General features: G+C 44.1%; 1 long non-coding RNA gene across 1 annotated transcript; it reads left to right on the top strand.

Annotated features, from left to right (window-relative positions):
* The first annotated feature begins 2,254 nt into the window (after positions 1 to 2,254).
* Positions 2,255 to 4,711, top strand: LOC308486763. Its single transcript, XR_013991281.1, has 2 exons — positions 2,255 to 2,554; positions 3,539 to 4,711. It is a non-coding gene; the product is annotated as an uncharacterized lncRNA (long non-coding RNA).
* The last annotated feature ends 3,462 nt before the right edge of the window (positions 4,712 to 8,173 follow it).

Here is an 8,173-nt window from a genome sequence, read left to right as displayed (position 1 = left end):
CAATGCAGAAATCTCAACTGGATTGTACATGGCAAATGGCCAACCAATTTCTGCTTGCATTTTAGTATACATGTTATAGGGGACGCGGGTGGCGCTGTGGTCTAAACCACTGAGCCTCTTGGGCTTCCAGATTGGAAGGTCGCAGTTCAAATCCCTGCAACAGGGTGAGCTCCTGTTGCTCTGTCCCAGCTCCTGCCAACCTAGCAGTTCGAAAGCACACCAGTGCAAGCAGATAAATAGGTACCGCTGTGGTGGGAAGGTAAACAGTGTTTCTGTTAAGTTGTGGGTGAACATATCAGATGACACAGTGATTCTTCAAACAGCTCTTGTTTATTCACAGGCCAGAACAGAATTGAACTGAAGGGTTCATCCAGCCTGCTTATATAGAGCTCCACTAGAACGCAACAGTAACCATTTTCTGTAACTACCCAATCACTGAACGTCACTTTCGATCACTTATTTGCATATGTGGACCTGAACTATCTACAGTATCCCCCTGCTGGCCCAGGGTGAGAACTTCAGTACATAACAGTTTCCATGCACTCTGGTTTCCATCATGGTGTTCCGTTGCGGCAGAAGCAGTTTAGTCAGGCTGGCCACATGACCCGGAAAAGCTGTCTGTGTGGACAAACGCCGGCTCCCTCGGCCTGAAAGTGAGATGAGCGCTGCAACCTCATAGTCACCTTGGACTGGACTTAACTGTCCAGGAGTCCTTTACCTTTTACCATACATGTTAGTATAGCATGGAGATAGTAAAGATTTCACTGACTTCTGAACCCAGTTTGGAGCTCATTGTGCTCCCAGTGACATCATCAGGCTTGCAAAGTCTGCCCACCCTAAGGAATCCCACCCCCAAGTTCCCATGAGCCCTCATTCCTACAACACGGTGGTGGAAAAAATCTTCTGCCGGTAGTCCTTCTATTTTTGTTTATGATTTCTACATGAGTTCCTCCTGGATTTGAGAACTAGCATCTGGAAACATGTATAGGATCTGAGCTGGCTGTAGCAGCATACTGTAGATCCTGAGTTCTAAAACTTCCTTTAAAATTCAGAATAGATTTCTTGATCTAACCGTGTCCTCCACCTGAAATGTAGGCAAAAAATGAGCAGTGCTATAGAATTCCATGGCAGGAAAAAGAAAGAATCAATAGGATAAAATTAAAAATGATATATAGCCTCTCACACTGAGCATGTTCAAACTGTTTTCTTGAATTTAGAGTAAGCCTAAGTAACTGTGACCGGCTTTCAATATTTTCAGCTCCAGGGGAAAACAAAGCAATTCTTTAGCATTTCCAAGTCTTCGGCTGTAATTTGTCTGCATTTTTTTCCTGAATGCCATTCAGCAAAGAAGGCTTATTAATAGAGCTCCATCTTCTGGTACCTAATAAAAAGATGATTGGTTCATAGACTAGGAAGAAGAGTCTTCAAATCATTGGGGAAATATAATGAAAAATTGATCTTTCCCTGACAAGTGTTTTAGAGCTGACCTTTCCAGAGGCCATGCAGAATACTAATAATTCTCATAATTTTGCCTCCCCTTTTGCATCTTTATCCCACGGGAGATGCTGAATTCAAATAAGGATGCAAATATTTAGCAAAAACAAGGGTGGGTTCTGTGGCAATCTGAAGACTAAAAAAAAATCTGAGGTAGCATGACTTTGGACAGTTTTCACCAAGATGATACCATGCAGATATTTTGGACTAAAATTCTGACCAGCCCCAGCCATGGTAGCTATAGCACAAAAAGTTAGAAAAATGCAAGCTGTGCTGCTGACAGAAGTAATACGACTCATGCAACACGTTGGCGACTAATATACACACAATAATTACCAAAATAATTACACATTCTTTATCAATCTTCTGAAAGAAATATACCGTATTTTTCGCTCTATAGGACGCACCCAACCATAGGACGCACCTTGTTTTAGAGGGGGAGAACAAGGAAAAAAATTCTCCCCCTCTCTGCTCAGCGCCCCCTCAGCGAAGCGGCGGGAGAAACGGAGCCCCTTCCATTTCTCCTCCCGCTTCGCTGAAGGAGCGCTGCGCAGCTCTCCCTCTCTGCTGAAGCGGGAGAGTCTTGCTCTCCCGGCTTTAGCAAAAGGAACCTGAAGCCTTTGAAGCGCAGCGCAAGGTCCCGCTGCGCTCCAAAGGCTTCAGGCGGCTATCCCTGAAGGCTGGAGAGTGAGAGGGGTCGGTGCGCACCGACCCCTCTCGCTCTCCAGGCTTCAGTGAAAGCAACGCGTAGCCTCAGGAGCGTGGAGGGAGCGCTCCCGCTGCGCTTTGGAGGCTTCGCACTGCTATCCCTGAAGCCAAGGAGCCTGCATTCGCTCCATAGGATGCACACACATTTCCCCTTAATTTTTGAAGGGGGAAAAGTGCGTCCTATAGAGCGAAAAATACGGTACGAAACCTTGTGCAAAGCCACAGAGACTTACGAACTACCCAACCTAAGATGAACTTATAATGTCTGGTTTCAATGGATTTTTCAAATGCTTAACTCAGTCTTTTGTTTTCTTTATCTTTGTAGGTAAGTTCATGAAGATACCAACAAAGGGTAAGTTCGGTGTTGTTCACAATACTGAGAGATGCTAGTGAAGTTGTAGATGGATGTTAATGAAGTTGTAGACAGGGTGCCGGCGTTTTGCAGCTGTTTCGCCCTGGCAGTCCAAGTAAGGCCGCTGTTCGCCCCCGATGGGGCCCTTTAACTGGGGCTTACAGGTAGCACACTCCCAAGGTAGTTTTCCAGGCTTCTTCAGTGGTCTAATCTCAAAGCCTTGATAAATATATTGATATTCAATTTCATAAAGAATACTATTTCTTGGCTTAAGCTTAAGAGACTGATTTCCGCAATATAGGAAGTGGTCACCTAAGTGGGTAGGCATATATCTTGTAAAGACAGGGAAGTAACTAAAATATTGGGTTTTTTCTTAAGGTGCAAATGATATGGAAAATTAGTAGATGTAGTTCTTCAGACAACATGGCTTCATTTTCATGTGGAAGGTAAAGGTAAAGGGACCCCTGACCATTTGGTCCAGTCATGGCCGACTATGGGGTTGTGGCACTCATCTCGCTTTATTGGCCGAGGGAGGCGGCGTACAGCTTCTGGGTCATGTGGCCAGCATGACTAAGCCGCTTCTGGCAAAACTAGAGCAGCGCACGGAAACACTGTTTATCTACTACCTATTTATCTACTTGCACTTTGATGTGCTTTTGAACTGCTAGGTTGGCAGGAGCAGGGACCAAGCAACGGGAGCTCCCCCCATTGTGGGGATTCGAACCACCGACCTCCTGATCGGCAAGCCCTAGGCTCAGTGGTTTAACCCACAGCACCACCCGTGTCCCTTCTGGCCTATAGTAGCTACCAAAATTGATTTTGAAGCCAAAGTTGAAACACGGTTATATGGTTCTCTCCTGGTGAAACATACAGTTCAGAGAACCTAAGAAGAGCTTGCTGGATCAGGGCAGAAGCCCATCAAGCTGTTGGAAGCTAGTGATGAGCCCTTGTGCTCAAATAACATCGTTCCTTGTTTCCTTCCAGGATTCCATCTTGGCCTGGCAGGAGAAGTTCTTCCAGGACCTCTTTGAGTGGCCTCCTAGGTCACATTCAAGTTTGAGAAGGCCATGAAGAAGCTGGAGGAGGAGCCCCATGTCGTGAGGCAGCCCCAGAAGCTCCCTGAAGCAGTGGGCAAAGATGGCGATTTATTGACAGATGGAGGTTGAGTTTGCAAACTGAATTTTGGGGCAATCAATCAAAATTTGTAGATCAGTTAATTCTTGGCCCAACTACAAATCCACTTCAGACCCCCCCTAGCCCCTCACAATCTAGGCATAATTCCTGCAACATCACATCTCCAGGGAGTTTGGTATTCATATAACACCTGGCATTCCTACAATTCTCCAGGGACTCTGGCACCAGTGATTTATTAATTTATTATGAATTTATTAATTAATATACCACTTATAGGCCAAAATGATGCAGAAGAAACAAGACTTTCCTGCCTCTAGCCCCAGACTTGGTAGCCTTCCAGCCACTGGCCACCTTATAGATAAATGGGCAGATAGGAGGGAGTAGTTTTGACTCAAATTGCAACCCAGTCCAGAGGAAAACTCCAATGACCATCTTGGTTGCCTCAGACAAAAGACGAGCAATTCAAGCCATCAAAGTCTGCATATGCTGGTGACATCACAACAGCAGACAAATGTGCCAAATGAGTCTGAAAGCTCTGGAGAGTTTCACGATGTGCCTCAGCACAGGGTTTACCTTGCCTTTAATCCATCGCCGAAAGACAAGTGTGAATAGAAATGGCGCACCTGAGGGAAAAAATGAAGATGTTGGAAGGGCATTCACGGAAACTGTCACTGATCTGTCGGAACCCCACACTTTTGCAGAAAGATCTCTGCCAGGAAACTCCCACAGCTCCCATAGAGAGGAATGCTGAAGTGAATTGATGTAGATCCCACTGCCCTCAGGCAGACACCATGGTGTCTTGACAATTAATTTCAGATTACTAGTTACTATACTGGGAGTAACATTAGCATATTAGCGCCTGCAGGTTTGCAGTTTGGTACCCTACTGCAGGAAATGTGAATTTAGTCTATTGATTTTTGTTAGCACTGCCATGTTGTTATTACTGGATTATTGCCCTTTCATCATTACAGACTAACTGCATGTAGTGACAAATTAAACAAAAAGCATGTTTCAAAATAAGAAGTATTGATTATTCTGTTGATAATGCTATTGCAAACACCTAAGGCAAAATGCTACCTTGTTGATCTGCTTGTATTTGTTGTGTAGATGCTAATAATTTTCTGCCGTTGTGTCTGCAGCATTAATTAGTAGGTTTCCCCCAATAATATTTTTTTCACTGACCTTTCTGTGATCTTTTCTTTTCTTCCACGAACAACTAGGCATCCAGACTTCTCTCCAAAGTAGCGCTAAGTAACCATAGCTTCTAACAGGGTTCAAATGATGGACAATTTCCACAAGCATGTTCATTCATTCCTTCACTTACTTTCCTTAAATATGAGCTGAAAAAGACACCAAAAGCTGTCACTTTCCCTAAATAGTCAAAAGGTAGAAGCATCTTGTAAAAATACCTCCATTTCCACAAGCATGTTCATTCATTCCTTCACTTACTTTCCTTAAATATGAGCTGAAAAAGACACCAAAAGCTGTCACTTTCCCTAAATAGTCAAAAGGTAGAAGCATCTTGTAAAAATACCTCCATTTCCACAAGCATGTTCATTCATTCCTTCACTTACTTTCCTTAAATATGAGCTGAAAAAGACACCAAAAGCTGTCACTTTCCCTAAATAGTCAAAAGGTAGAAGCATCTTGTAAAAATACCTCCATTTACCACATTCTGAAAAATACTTATCTTCTAAAAGGCTTGCCACACCTGAACTCTTTCTGGTGTCCAAGGCAACTTTTGACCCAACTTCCCAAAGTCTATGAATGGCTTGTAAAGGGAGACAACTGCAAATCTCTGGATTGGGAGATTCAGAAAATGTTAACAGTCCCAGTGCAGGAATCAATCCTAAAATAACAGCTGAAACCAAACCCTCTCCAAATCTGGATTTAGCTGTTAATGGGCTCTTATCAACCAGCCAGTTATCAAACAAACATACCCTTAAGAAGGAATGGAAGGTTAGAACCAGAAATTGAGAAGGTTTGCTGGAACAGAAGAGTTTTGTCACTATCAATTATGCTCAAGTCATGGCTTCTCCTGCAGAGGCTCAGGACTATTGTTTCATGCCAGATGCACAGAACTATAGTTTACTGTCTCCTGGGATAATTATTATAATTATTGTAGGTTGAGCTCCACATTTGCCAATTCTTCTTTCCAGCCACAACACCACCATATGAGAATGGATGCTACTCTAGAGGGTTCTCCAACCTCCAGGAGAAGCTGTTTGGAAAGCCGTAGGACCTTGCAGTGTGGACCCTGTACATGTGGAACACACACATGGAAAATAGATCCATATAGCACCAGTCCTGAAATATCTACATTGGCTCCCAGTACGTTTCCGAGCACAACTCAAAGTGTTGGTGCTGACCTAAGAAAGCTCTAAATGGCCTCGGCCCAGTCTACCGGAAGGAGCGTCTCCACCCCCATCATTCAGCCTAGACACTGAGGTCCAGCTCCGAGGGCCTTCTGGCGGTTCCCTCACTGTGAAAAGTGAGGTTACAGGGAACCAGGCAGAGGAGCTTCTTGGTGGTGGCACCCACCCTGTGGAATGCCCTCCCATCAGATGTCAAGGAAATAAACAGCTATCTCACTTTTAGAAGACATCTGAAAGCAGCCCTGTTTAGGGAAGTTTTTAATGTTTGATCTTTTATCATGTTTTTAGTATTCTGTTGGGAGCCGCCCAGAGTGGCTGGAGAAACCCAGCCAGATGGGTAGAGTATAAATTATTATTATTATTATTATTATTATTATTATCCTGACTATTATTGTTGTTGTCATTCTTTACCACACAATGCCCCATTATCTATGGAGATACCAGTCAAGGTCCATGGTGGAAGCACAGAAACCTATTTCTGAATCAGGGCGCTTAAGGGTATTGGTTTGGAGTCATACTTATTCTCTTTGGAATAGACCAAAGTTAGTCCAGCCATGACTAACTGGAATCCCATTGAATGACTTCCATTCCAATGTCACACTAGCGGAATTCCTCTCATGCGATGGGACAATCCTCTGGAGCAATTTTTGGGGGCACATGAGTACAGCCGAGGAGAGGAAAGGAAGATAAGCCCCATTGTGTGGGTGCCTATTCCATTGGCAGGCAGACACCATTTGGTTGAGTTCAGTGGGGCTGCTCTAACCACGAGTAATTCTTGATCAAATGGATAAATTATATCATTTAATGATTGCATTTCTGGTGCATCTGTTCCTCCAAGGAGCTCAAGGTAGCTTACATGGTTTTCTTCCTCCTCATTTTATCCCCACAACCACCCTGTGGTGTAGGTTAGGCTGAGAGCAATGACAGGCCCAAAGTCAAGCAGGGAGTTTTGTAGCCGAATGGGAGATTGAACCCTGGTCTCCCCGGTCCTAGTCTGACACTCTAATCCAGGGGTCAGCAACCTTTTTCAGCAGGGGGCTGGTCCACTGTCCCTCAGACCTTGTGGAAGGCTGGACTATATTTTTTGGGGGGGTGAACGAATTCCTACGCCCCACAAATAACCCAGAGATTCATTTTAAATAAAAGGACACATTCTACTCATGTAAAAACATGCTGATTCCCAGACTGTCTGTGGGCCAGATTGAGAAGGCGATTGGGCCGGATCCGGCCCACGGACCTTAGGTTGCCTACTCCTGCTCTAACCACTATGCCACATTGGTTCTATATTATCTAGTTAGGCTTGTATACTCTAGACTTTCTAAAACTGCACAATCATAGGTAACCTACTGTGTGTTCCTGGAGTTAAGTTCTTTGTGTGTAGAAGCCTGCTGAATTACTGAAATGGTGCAATAAAAGCAATGCAATCACGGTAAGCAGCTGCAGGGATCTTTTTCTTCCTCTTCATGCTGCTCTCCAACAATTATCTATTGAGGGTGTGAGAATAGCTATATCCTTTGATGTGTCTACATGCAGAAAGAACCTCCAAGAGAAATACTGAGATCACTGAAAGACGTTGATTACAGAAAAGTGGCAAAAATAATATCAAATTGCCAGAGCATTTCATCCCTCACACACTTAAGAGTAAGCCATTTGAAGAAAGCTAATAAAGTATCAGCCAGAAGGTTGGAAATTTTTGACTATCCAGGATAGGAAGCGTGGGGGAAACTCCACATGGCATTAACCCTTCTACTTTAGTATTCATGCTTTCTCCTGCCCACCCCTCGCCTCTTTAAATCTGTGCAAAATTCACAATTGGAAGTCAATTGATTAGGAATACGACAGCTCTCTGAATGGGAAACTGACGTGCTGAACAAAATAAACATAAGACTCGAGCCAAGAGAAAATATTAATTTGTCAGTAAATGTGTTATTGCAGCAAGCCACACACTTGGCAAAGGAGCTAGCAAAACAGTCGCATGCTGGGAATGCATGCCAAGGAAAGGAGGCAACTGGCATAAATCAGACAAATTGCATGTGATCAGCAGAGAGGCCGGCAGCAGAAGCATCTCGAGCAGTGGCTACAGCAGGAACCCAGGGCCAGTTACAGTTTA

This window comes from Podarcis pityusensis (genome assembly GCF_964106645.2).
Source record: "Podarcis pityusensis genome assembly, chromosome: 10".
Lineage (NCBI taxonomy): Eukaryota > Metazoa > Chordata > Lepidosauria > Squamata > Lacertidae > Podarcis > Podarcis pityusensis.
The sequence above is the reverse complement of the archived record's forward strand: the minus strand, read 5'-3'. Positions and strand labels throughout refer to the sequence as shown.